General features: G+C 38.0%; 1 protein-coding gene across 4 annotated transcripts in view; it reads right to left on the reverse strand.

Moving 5' to 3' along the window:
- LOC100166532 (protein Shroom) overlaps positions 1-13557 on the reverse strand; it is a 173540-nt gene that overhangs the window by 88307 nt on the left and 71676 nt on the right. The window contains exon 1 of one of the 4 annotated variants that reach the window (XM_008183352.3): positions 9746-10034. The exons of the other annotated variants lie outside the window; for them this stretch is intronic. The gene's annotated coding sequence lies outside the window, so the exon portion shown is untranslated. Of the gene's footprint in view, positions 1-9745; positions 10035-13557 lie in introns of those variants that run through there. 4 annotated transcript variants of the gene reach the window in all.

Consider the following 13557-nt stretch of genomic DNA (forward strand, 5'->3'; position numbering starts at 1 on the left):
ATTTAATATGATATATTGTGCACACGACGCGCCGCCATGGTCGTTAGTTCACTGCTATTGAAGTTGTTTTAAGACACTAAAATTCGGTGTACCTGTGCTGGAGTGTGCTCCACCACTCAACAACGTCCTGTAATAGGTGTAAGACGACAATTCCCCACACGAGTCTTCTCCGTCGCGAGTCGTTTCTCGGGATGATGATCCGCTGCGCAGTATATGACCGCGTTGCATATTATATTCACAGGTACGTGATGTATTTATACGGCCGCCGAGAGTGCTATATTATATTGTATCTTATATGGATGGCGCCTCGTATATAACATGGACACATGGTAGGTGTGTATTGTTTATCCACATAATATGGTTGTTAAAACAGTTGAACGCGACCGGCCGAGCACGTGCACTGGAAAAACTGAGGTGAACGGTTAGCTCGTGCAATATCTATTTACAATATTATTATTATATTATTGTACAGCCCGTAAAATATAGTGATCACGAATTTATCATTGCCCGTTTCGGAACGACAAACGGAATGTAGGCGCAGTGTGTGTGTGTGTGTGTGTGTGTGTGTGTGTGTGTGTGTGTGTGTGTGTGTGTGTGTGTGCACTGTAGTGGTATACGCAAGCCAGGAATTCAACAATTCGTGTATAAAGATAGATATCTTCCCATAATTAACACCTTTAAAAGTGTTTAGGCCATAAAATCGAACACACTATATTCGTCGGCGGGCATATACGGTATACACTCTGTGACAGAGTGTACTGTTGGTGTACTGCTCTGTCCACCGTGCACGGTGATAAAAACAATAATTATAACAAAATTAGAAAACCAAATGAAAAATACATAAAACATTGACCGCGGACTTAATAACGCATTTGTACATATAACTATTATATTATTATATAGTGTACCTACTCCAACTACTCATTAAATGAAACGGTCGACGTAAAGTGCAGGACAAAACAACGACGTCTCTATGCACTTAAAGGATGCGTGGTGATAGGAGCGGTTATTATTATTAACCGGAAGGATAAGGGTGCGAGGCGGTACGAAAAAATGAGTTTGAAATATTTTAAGTACCTGTATAATATAATGGTATTATCTTATGATACGGTTTTCGAGTGCGTAGGCTCAAATGAAACGTTAAAAGACTATTAATCGACGAAGAATACCCGTTTCGTATATACACAATACAAAATAAACAATAATGGATTTCTGTGTTCGATAAAATAAAGGTCTTGCGGGCAACTATTTGTGTGGCGGGGCCCTAAGGGTCTGTCGCTGCAGTAAATCATATATTAATAATATGGTTATAAAATAATATATTGTGCAGTACGTATTAACATTGTATGCGACAGAGTCAAGGTGAAATATCAGCTGCGTTCAGTATTAAGACTCATGAGGGTGACTCATAGACTCATACAGACCGGCGTCGATATTATAAGCGCGAGCGTTAAGTCGAAAAAAAAATAAAAATCACTAATGACTCACTTAACGCGGAGTGTGTGTGTGCAGCTATCGATATTAATAATAATAATAATAATAATAATAATAATAATGATGATAAAATATATAATAATATAATATATACGCGCCGTCGCGTATATCGTCATACCGACAAAGGAAATTCCGGTTTGGATGCCGCAGATTCTCGGTCCGTGCCAATCCCGTGTACTCGCACGTACATATAACCTACAGCACACATGCCACATAATAAAATACGCAAACATTTTTGCTTACCATGCATAATGTATAATACGACGACGAGTGACGCGACGATAACCACAAAATAATTGCAATCGTCATATTATTAATATCTGAGGTATATAACACCCCCGCGGGGGGTCCGCGCGCGCGTATTTGTTCAAGTGTAACAAAGATTTATTTTTTTGCAATCGCCGCGGCAGTATGTAGTTCCCCCGTGTGACGACGGAGCACGACTGGAAAGCACAAGCACAAGCACACACACACACAAAAGCGATTCGGGGCAATAATATAATTATAATGATAATAATATAATATATATTATATAGAAGTCGTGCGAGACCGATGACAAATGAGAAAACGATACAGCCGGCGAGGTTTGCAATGGTTTCTCGATATAATACGAGTGTATGAAACGCAACTGCATCTATGTGGTATACAACAGAAGTCAGGCTGTTGTACCCGACCATGTGGTGAGTGTCGGCCAGATCACCCTGTATATGAAAATTGTCACGATCGCGTCCTGCGCACCCGTGTGAATCGGCCGATGGGTACCTATACAGCAGCCGCGACTGAGACGTCGTTCGTTTCGCGTCTTTGTCGCCGGACAGGTTGTACATAATAATAGTATATTATATTATCATTTATCGTTATTCGCACGTTAGGCGCGAGGCGGTGAACGAAAATAAAAAAAATAAAGTTATAAAAATTACGGCGTTAAATGTACAATAATAATATATCTTTATGTGCGATATAATATAGCGTTTATACACATATTATACCGGTCGAGGTGAAATCGTGACTGATTTTGTCACGTGTAGTGTGTGTACAAACCACCCATATGCACCTACTGTCCGATATCGGTGGACCGTTGTTTTTACGCATATATACCTACCAAACGCATACACTCGCCGTCGAACAGACGCATAATAATAATAATATTATATTATATTATAATAACAGCATTCTATGCACCAGTGTAAATAGATAATATTATACACGAGACGACGATGGCGATTAGCATAAACGACTGTGAAGAGCGTGCAATACACATATTATAATGTATAACGAGTGGTATATCCTACAGCGTAATTTGGATAAGCTCGCCTCCACAACAGGCACTAAAAATAATATGATGTATTGGTACTGCACATACCGGATTTTTGACGGGCAATAGTAGCGCCTACACCTATTAGATATACCATTAGAATATCGTTGGGCTTGGTACGCACGCGGACCTCTCTTTTGCCCTACGAAGATTTCCGTGAGGTATGTCTCATTGCGACTAAAAATGCATGTCTACACTCCTGCAATGTCGCCAATTTCAAAATACATTTGCTGTCGTAGATTTTACTATAGTTTTCGGAATAATTGTTTTGACTTTTGAGAAATGTATTATTCGGTTATCAATAACATATTGTAACAACAATAAATAAATGGAAGAAAGATCAAAATTATTATTTATGGTATTTATACGACTGGGAACTTACTAGTAATAAATAAAATAATACCGAATACTACACCCGCGTTTCTCGAACGTCGCGGCGTCGAACGTCGAAGAAAAAAACACCTCCGACCTCGATAGACCATTAGGACTCGCGGAACGATGATGGATTTCAATCGTACATCCGTTTTGAAAACGAGACGCATTCCTGCAGTACGACTGCAACCACCTGGCCAACTTATATATAATATATATCCACGGTCCAAACGGCAGCGCGTTGGCGTTTTATACCAATGTACATATAATATATATATATTTATTTATTCTATAGGCATTAATGTGGATGTATACCAACCCGGAGTCTGCAACCAAGACGCAAGAGAATAGCACCAGCACAGCAGCGGAGTCGTCAGATTCTGTTCAAAAACGAGTTTGCCATCGGGGGCTGCGACGAATGTATAGTTATATGTTTTATGCCCACATAGGATAAGAGAATGAAAGAAAGAGAATGAAAGAAATAGAATGAAAAAAATATTGAGCCGACAAAAATAAACGTTTTCTCGTACTGCAGTTGCAGGTCTTTGAACTTGTCCCGTATTATTATTATTATTATTAAATGTCAATGTTAATATAACTCCGTGCGTCTTGTTATCAGGAAGACGACGTAATCTGCAGGCCACCGCGTGAACCGTTCTATCCTCATCCCCCATGTACCGCTATATATACATCCTGCATCGTTTATATATTATGTTGAGTACATATATAGGAACGCTGCGGCAAAGACCCCGCCGCGTATACCTTTACCGAGGTACTGGTTTGTCACATACATAAGTCAAGGTTGCGGCGTGGAATACGTTAACGTGAAGTCGGCACGAAATTCGATTCGCGGTGCGAATCGCGCGAATCAAACGATTTTTTTCCTCCCTTCTATGTATTATTATATACGTAAACCATTATACTACACGTAATATATAATATAATACGCCGGACCGGTTCTGGGCGGACATTTGCGGCGTTTCCATCATCATGACCCGTTTCCGCGACGGCGAGTGGGTATATGTATAAATATTGGTAGGTACCTATAATATAATAGTCGATGTATGTACAATCGACCAGGACCGCGGTTACAAAACGTCTAAAAAAATATTATTATTATTATTATTATATAATTCTGACAGGTGACGCGTAGTACCTAAACCGAAAACCGCGGTATGCCTACGTCGTCAACTTGCGTTATGTAGCTGGTACCTACGCTGTGACCGTTGTCATTTTTCTCCGGGTCAAAATATATTGCAAAACCTATAATTGTAGTAGGTATTGTGTCTGACTGCGTCACGAACGCTCGCCATCATTATAATATACTACCTGTATACATATTACATTAGCCCGGTGGAGGTTAGAAGATCAAAAATCAAATATTGACATACAATTGAAAATCTCGATCGGCGATAAACGTATATACCTTCAGAATAATAATTTAATATATACTACACGTATATAATACACGGCTATACATCATACATATTATTATGTATTTATTAAAAATGCGATTATCGAAACACTCTCGATCCAAAGACAATGCACTTGTGCACAGTAGAATAATAACAACAACAACGATAGCGCGCGATGCAAATCGAGCTTGTGAAATAATATAATATATACTCGAATATATATTATGTATATATGGGTACGCGCGAGTGATTCAAGGTTTTCGCATGCTCTATTAGCTAGCTTTAGGGACTTACATTAGGTACTGCGAATTTTAAATCATGCGCTATATAATATTATTACATTATACTCTCGTTTATTATTATTGTAATCAATTCACCCGGCAGTATTTTTAAGCGTGATTTTAGTCCATACTCCGGCCTTTCGTTTGCCGCCAATATTAGACAGGTACCGATTGGATAACGTGTAATTTACGCTATACGTCTGATAACAGCCGTACGCGAATAGAATACTAATTCTCAAGGACGATGAAATTATGCTCATAATTTATACTACGATAATAATATATGTAAATATTGATAACGAAACGTCCGAAGGCTACGTGTATACTGCAGTGATACGACTAATGTATATAGGTGTCGCGATGCAGTTATACTTTTACGAAATCGTTTATAGGTCTAAAAGGTCGTGTTGAAGAAAGCTGCGATCAGTCTATTCGGTAAACAAATTACATAAATTAGTAAAACGGACGAAGAAACAATCGGATGATATACACTCGACAGTCAATTAATTTACCCTCACTTTCAAGTCACGACATTTCAGTACAATATCCGGGGCAACAGGTGCGCTACACTTCTACGAGTTCGCGGCCAGCGCGCATGAAGAAGAAACTGTATATGGCTCGACTCGCGTGACAGTTCCTGTAGTGAGTAGCGCCATACGAGTGTTACCTATACCATACGTTTTCCACTAGATTGTAAACTTTTGGCCATAATTATTAATTACTGTACGGACTCTCAAACAATGGTCTGCAGTGAGCTGTGAACGATTGTATATAACGGGACACGCGAAAATGTACAACATAAGCGCTAAAAATAAATTTAAAAAAAAATACGATCTCGAGTCATTACAGATACTGAACCCAATCACGACGAGCAGTCTCGACCTCTCGGTCCGCAGAGAGACGAAAAGGTCGTGATGGGTGGGTATCGCCGCATTGTGTACGGACTGCAGAAGTAACGCGGTCGTCGTTTAAATCTATCCGTGCCACCCAAGCAAAAACAATAATTTTCTCGTGCCAACTGCACTATCTGCAGCACCTGCGCAAATTACACGAATAAGTGTATTCAGCACGCGTGTCGTTCGCATAAATAAAAACTATCATCTGATCTGCCACAGCAGCAGCAGTTGAATGCTATTCTGCACCGCATAAGTATTATAATGTACCTAATGTACCTAGTGATATTATTATTTTCATCGCGAATCCGACACTTATCTTAAACTGTACCATATCCGGAATGGGAGAAAAATATAAAATAGATTGAGTTATATGTAGGTACGACCGAGCACAATATCGCAGCGAAAACTGATATTATCACATTTGAAAATATGTTCTATAATACTTCTATGATACCATCAAAATTCAACACGATGAAGAGACAATTATTTTTAAGCACTCTCGCGTGTTATAGGCACCTATCAGATGTTTGGGGAATATATTGAAAAAACCAGAGACACCTATAATAATATTAAGGCTGTATATAATAATATATTATGTACGTACGATATCAGAGTGGGGCGAGGCTAGACCGATAAAGCGTAGCTATCTGGTTGAGTTAAAAATGTGTACTTGGTATAAAATAAGTACTAATAGTATAAAATACACGTTCGGTAGTCGTCACGCAGCTGATCTGGCAGATGTTAGGCATGCGCTGGCGGACGTCACTTATATGGGGGCTAACATCTGCGTCTACCGATTGACCACGAGAACACGATATGCATTAGCGTCGAACAAGAAATTTCACCCTCACACAGTTTATATTAATATAATCGCACTGTGCACACCCGGTGGTTATTAAGGCCTTATTACATACCAAAAACTTGGATTCGACCATCGGATGGACTATATATAATATATTAATATATAACATCAAGAATAGCAATTTAATATACCATACACATATTATTTTAATGTGTAATTTATGTAAATCACGTTAATACGCGACCTTGTCCGGAGGAAGACTTCTGCTTTCTCGAGAAACCAGATTAGAAATATAGTAGCTGCGGCGGTGGCGGCGTCGGCGGCCGTTGAGAAACGTTGATAGATTACCACCGGCCAGTCCTAATGCCAACGACCTTGAACCGGTACACATCATAACTATATATTTATATATTCATCTCTTAAACGAATCAATTGAACGAGGTTAATGCACGACTGGTTAATTGAAAAATCCGAATATCGAAATATTATTTTACGGGTTGCGTTCCGTTAAAAACGTGCAACAACCGGTCAATATTATAATAATTAACGATTCGAAGTAACGAACGTAGTTTATACAAGATGTCGACGAGCCGACTGTTTGCCAAAAATCTTATGCGTTGCACAATGTCTCGTGTTGCACAAGGTATATTATGGTGCAGTGTGACGTTGTCATAGCGAACCAAAAAAAAAAACACTGTTGGCTCGTGACCAGGAATTTAGTGGTCGGGACGCGTTCCATAGGGTTTTTAGACGATATCTGATGGCAAACCACAACCATAAGCCTCGCGACGGCAGCGGTCGGTACTGAATGTTGTGGAAAAGAAGTTTCCATTAGAATATAAATATACATATATATATATATACTGAGTATATTACCATGAGGTGTATATTATATAGGTACTATCTTACAGTCTTGACATCCCGGTCGGCTCACTATAAACAATAGACAGGAACCAGTCGACGGGGCTGCACGTCCATACCACAACACCGTCGCGTTCCTTCTCTATTCGTACATACGTGTATAATATATACGCGTATGAATCAATCGTCAACGGATGTATCGAAACACTGTGCACGTTAGAACAATATCAAATTTCATCACACATAAGATCGAGTAAAAGATCGAGTACTGCTTGTCGCGTATTATGATATTTTATAATAATTAATTATATTGGTTTCGCGTGATTCATATGAAACGAAAACCATAATAGATTACTAAACCGTCTTGTATGTATACATGAAGATGGTCGATGATGGCGAGAGGAGGGTATGCATCCCGTGGTCTCTGCACGCGCGCGGTCTCTCTCTCTATATATATACGGTCGGTATCTGAATATACCAATACACAAAGTAAGAAGATAGGAATTTGAAGCTATTCAATCGGCGGAACAATCGGAAAGGGACCTGTTGTATGGTGGGAGGGGGAGGGGGGGAAAGGAACACAGAAGAAAGAAAAAAGGATCACCGCAACAATTGACACTGTCGACCCAGGAGCACTCGGTAGACTCTGTGGAATCCCATAATATCGTCCATTCGTATACAGCCACGTGGTCTACCGCCGCACTATACCGAAGGTCGAGATATGAATTTTTCACAGAACGTAGCGAACAATAATCACTTCTGAGGACGACGACAACAACAATATTCCAGAAAAAAGCAAAAAGGGACAGAATATGTATTTATCTTCTTAATTCGAGCCGGGTACCCAACGCAATATTTTATATGGTAATATGGACTGAAACTACCGACTGATCTCTTGCACGGAGCGCAAACAGTCGACGCACATTCTTAAGATATCGCCGAATGCATGATCGATGTGTTTCGATATGCTTTATTATTTTTTTGAACTCCCCCCCCCCCCCTTATATCTACATATCCATCAAATGATGATGAGAGGTGTACATGTAATGCTACTAATTTTATACACGTGCGAACACGTCGTGAATAATAATTTCAACACACACGCACTATTGACACGCCAACACCACACTGCGCGAGCATAAGTCGATTTTGAAACTAATTCATCGTTCGTTGACGAGACATCATTTAAAGCAGAAACGTATTGTTACTCATCTTGGGCTGCTATGTTATTAGTGATTACATATTATTATAAATTCTAATTAAAATAGTAGTACAGCTGTGTAACAGCACAGTAATAGATTCAGTACACACTATCTGGGCGAAGGGGAATTTTATTGTAAGACGTGACGTGTCTGCCGCTCGCGCCAGCAAGTCCGACGAGGCTTTGCATTGTCGATTAAACTAATTATTTCATATTCGCCACGCTCGACGGCGTATATGTATATGTACGGTACAAGATGCTAAAATATGTTATAGAGCCTATAGCTGAAAGACTGGTCCGAACGGAAACAATGCATACACATCATCGGATAAACATTCGCCGAAATCAGCAAACGATTGTGCCGTCAGGGCTCGAGTGACTGCCAAGTATGTATATAAGTCAATATTATATACACGTAAAAGTTAGCAAGTGTTGTAGAATAAATTGTAGAATAAGAACAAATAAATTGGTTAGGTGTACAATTATTATATTGGGCATATTATGTCGTCCGAATGACAATACAACCTATTATCGTTATTAAAATCCCATATACGAACAACCGCGGTATGACATATATACATGTACTATTATATAGGTACGCACATTCTACTGAATAATAATGTACACACGTACTTAAATATTGATGAAACGATAATATTCTCCTCTTGAGAAGGTTACGAAAACAACGTGCGTCATTGTCTGGAGATTTTAACACACGCACATAACGTATCGTAATAATTTATCGTTCCGTATGACTAATCGATTTTGTCATAAGACCCGCGATCGTCGGAAACAGATGTAGTCGCTCCACACTCTACTCAAAGGATTCCGTTGTTCGAACGGATCTCGAGGCGGTGACCGCGGACGGACGTACGCAAGTCGGAGGAACGGAGGAATGCGGTTATTAGGCGAAACGGGACGAGAAGACGACGGAGAAAATGATAATTTAATGGGCACGCGCGTGCCGGCAGCTAATGCTAATGCTATACGTATATTACAGCCTACCGACCCCAACCGACTAAAAACTGCCGATCGATCCGAGGCGGTGTAGGATTTTACTATCGAATCGATTAACGAAATAATTTGACAAAGACTGAGGTTCGCTTACTTAAGATCGGCGGCCGTCCATGGCGCGGCTGCTGGTTATCCAAATGCGCAGGTTCACTAAAATATATTTTTATACTTTACTCGCGCACTCGAAACGCACGGTGACGATATCGCAATGTAGTATGTGCGGCGGGCGCGTACGAACACGGATGGCGAAGGCGACACAGGCGATGGGCGAGCGGCAACCGGTTAGCGCGGGGCGGTTGACGACTACTACGATCACAACGACCACGACGACGTGCAAACCGGACGTATCGGCGCTCGTAACAAAACTGACTGCGGTCTGCGACGGTGCCGTCGTCGCGTTGCTCGTTTCAAACGCTCGCATATGTGTGCGTGTGTGTGTGCGCGCGCGCGATTTGATGGTGACGGTGGTGGGTGCGCGCGCGCGTACGTATGTGGAGCCGCCGCCGCCGAATAGCATACGTGAAACGGGCGACGTGTGCCCCCGCACCATTTTATAATAATATTATTATTATTATTATTTACCACTATAATACATAATATTATTATAGTTGTTGAATACCTGTTGTGAGCGCGCGCGCAGGCTGGTGGTGAGCGGTGCGCCTCGCGAAATCACCACCACCGCCGCCGTGGTGTTTACGCGCACAGGTCGCGGTCGTTCGGCCTTGCGGTCGGCCTAGACCGACCCTTCACCCACCCACCACCTATCACGCGCAACGAAAATCTTGTAGATATTCGGTCACCGTATCCGCGTGGTCTCCTCGGGAGAACTACCCTTTTTCGGCTATTTTACTTGGTCAACTAAATCAGAAACGAAACGTTTGAGAAATGTCTTTCTAGAAAAATCTGTCTAATGCCTTTATGGTAAAAAAAAAAAAATAGGATAAATGTTTTCGTTTTATTTCGTGTTCAAACGCGGGTGGGCCTAAAGAAAAGTCCAAGGTGGTCCCATCGTATATTTTTCATGCTCGTTATTTTTAGGACGTTATACATCGATATAATATACGAACAGAAACACCTGCAGCGCAACAATTTAGTCGATGCGATTTTCACTTTTGAATAGTATAATCTTTATCGTTATAATACATTGTGTGGCCGATATTATAAAATTTAAGACTGCAAACTGAAATCCAAATGTGATATACCGATTCCAGGGTTGCAATGTTCAATATTCTACCGTAAAGTTTCCATGGAATGCGGGGGAATCTATGCACGTTCAGTTCAGTATTACTCTTTTATTTTGTAAAATATTATACAGGCAAGAGATTACTAAAGGATAAATAATTAAATATAATATATAATATGGGCTATTCGATTTGAAAAAAACCTCTCAAAATCTATATCCTTTGCCACGTATTACAAATTTTAAGGTAGAAAGCCCGTAGATAAAAAGGGTGGTGTTTGTTGCAGAAAAATGTTAAATCCTAAAAACCTGTAGTAGATACCTACCAATATTTTTTTGACTATAGATTATAATAATTTTATGTATAACAGAATAACTACGTATCAAGAGAATTCAATTGAAAGAATCTCATCGTCCGATAGCCGAATAGAAAATCCTGTCTAATTTCAGAGTAAATGACAATAACGTGTACTTTTTAAACATCATCGCGTGAATAATTTGAACAGGTTCTTTACTATATAATATTAATATGATAATGTATACTGTTTTATTATTTGTAATCGTCCCAATATTGTTACTTCTCCGTAACCGTTTGAATACAAAGTTTAAATATTAAATATTTGTAAATTCTCACAAGACTGTATTCTAAACGTACCAACACAACGTACCTAGGTAATCACTAATCGGTAAACATTTACTTTAACGTTAATTTTACTTAAATGCACTATAAAAACAAATAAAGAAAGTATTTTCAAGGTCCATTATAATAATAATAATAATAATAATATTTTTTATTTCCAACAATAGATGACAAGATAAGTATACAATTATTTAAAAATGGTTGGATCATACACAGAGCCATAAGGTTGTGCGCATATATATGAGAGTTCATTAATCAATATAAAATGTAATTATTTAAATAATAGTAAATAATATGACTCATTGACTCATCACCTTAAATAATTTATAAATTACAATTGATAAGATATAGAAAAGTAAGTATTATTATTACAGTATATAAAATTGACAAAAATAAAACTTATTAAATTAACTGAGGTAGTAGACTTTTAAATTCTTTACAATTATTGAAAGAATATATATTTATTCCGGATTCAATACAAAACCTAATAAATACATAGCATACTATGGTTTGTACTTTATAGGTCAACGTCTAATGGTAAAGAAATCCGGGCTTTTCTCCTAGTCCATAAAAATTGATACACTTAAATATAATTAAGTAACATAGTACGTATATGTAACAAAACCAATAACTGATCCTGACTCGTTTCTCGGCAATCGACACTATCACAACAAAACATGACCATTTTTTTCATTTACTTTCTATTCCATTAGTTCAGATTTAAATTATTGTAATATACCTACTGCGATAAGAAACGGAAAATAAATATGTACTATAACATAGATGACAATATAATGATAATATGTAAGAACAAAAAAAACTAATAAACAACGAATTATAGTAGGTATATAATATACATAGTACATACATTACAATATATAAGAATATACCTGAGTATTTATATTTTATACTAATGTACCTACTATCTGGTATTACTTTAATACACCTATAGTAAAAATAATATGCTTTTATGTGTACCCATCAAAAAATAGAAAACGACGTTTAGAGGGAGGTCACGTTTACTTGATTGGCTTCAATTGCCTACAACGCTTACAATACAGTGTAATATATTTAATACTCGTGTCTGTTACATAAATCTCAATTGTTTTGAGATGAGTCAAAAGCATTATACGCTATTTATGTACAACTTCTGTTTCACGCTGTTTATTGTTCGAACAATAATGGATACTAACTGTTGACGAGATTATAATTAGCTCCACAAGTATACTCACACTAATACAATATAATGTAATATATCAATATTATATTACCATATATTATGGTCGAGTTGTGACCAATATACCGGCTGTTGAATCGTACTAGTGACAGTGCTTTCGCGATCATACAGATATATACAGAGTAAACAATCATTGAATTCGCTGACATCACGACGTGGAAAAGAGATATTGCGAGTATAGTTATAAGACCCCTGTCTTAATGAATCGCTGGACGATTTTTACAGCGAATACTGAATACATGCCAGAAATTACTGACCAGACGTGATGCAGCCAAAAGCATGCATAAATATGTTATAATATATTATATCGTTGCATGACTGCACGTGCGAGTGCGATGTGAAAATAGTAAGTGTATTTCTACTTAAATAGACATTATATGTGTATACGTTAATGTATGTTACTTTATTGTTACTTATATTGTCTTATATATTCCAATAAACGGCGGGCTTAAAATATTTGGATTGAGTTTCGTTCCACAAAGCAAACCGGATAATTTATTTTTGCCACTATTGTTGTATTTTAAACTAGTATATTATAAATGTAAATCGAAACACATGTTTTTTAAAATACTTTGTCGAGTCTGTGAACAATGAATCGGTACCAAGTTAAAGCTAGTTCACGAAATACCGGGTGATCCTTTTATCATTGAACACTCATTATTTCAAAAAGTGTAAATTTTTTTGAAAATATTTTTTTACATAGTTTCAAGTCGCTTATAAAACAACATTTTTCTTAAAAAATTATATTTTTAAATATTTTTTATCTTTATATTTTTTAAGTTTTTACTTTTTAAATGACAACATTAGGTTTTAATTTTATATTTCAAAGCAGAATATTTTTCTTAGTAT

Source organism: Acyrthosiphon pisum, chromosome A1 (genome assembly GCF_005508785.2).
Source record: "Acyrthosiphon pisum isolate AL4f chromosome A1, pea_aphid_22Mar2018_4r6ur, whole genome shotgun sequence".
NCBI classification, from domain to species: domain Eukaryota; kingdom Metazoa; phylum Arthropoda; class Insecta; order Hemiptera; family Aphididae; genus Acyrthosiphon; species Acyrthosiphon pisum.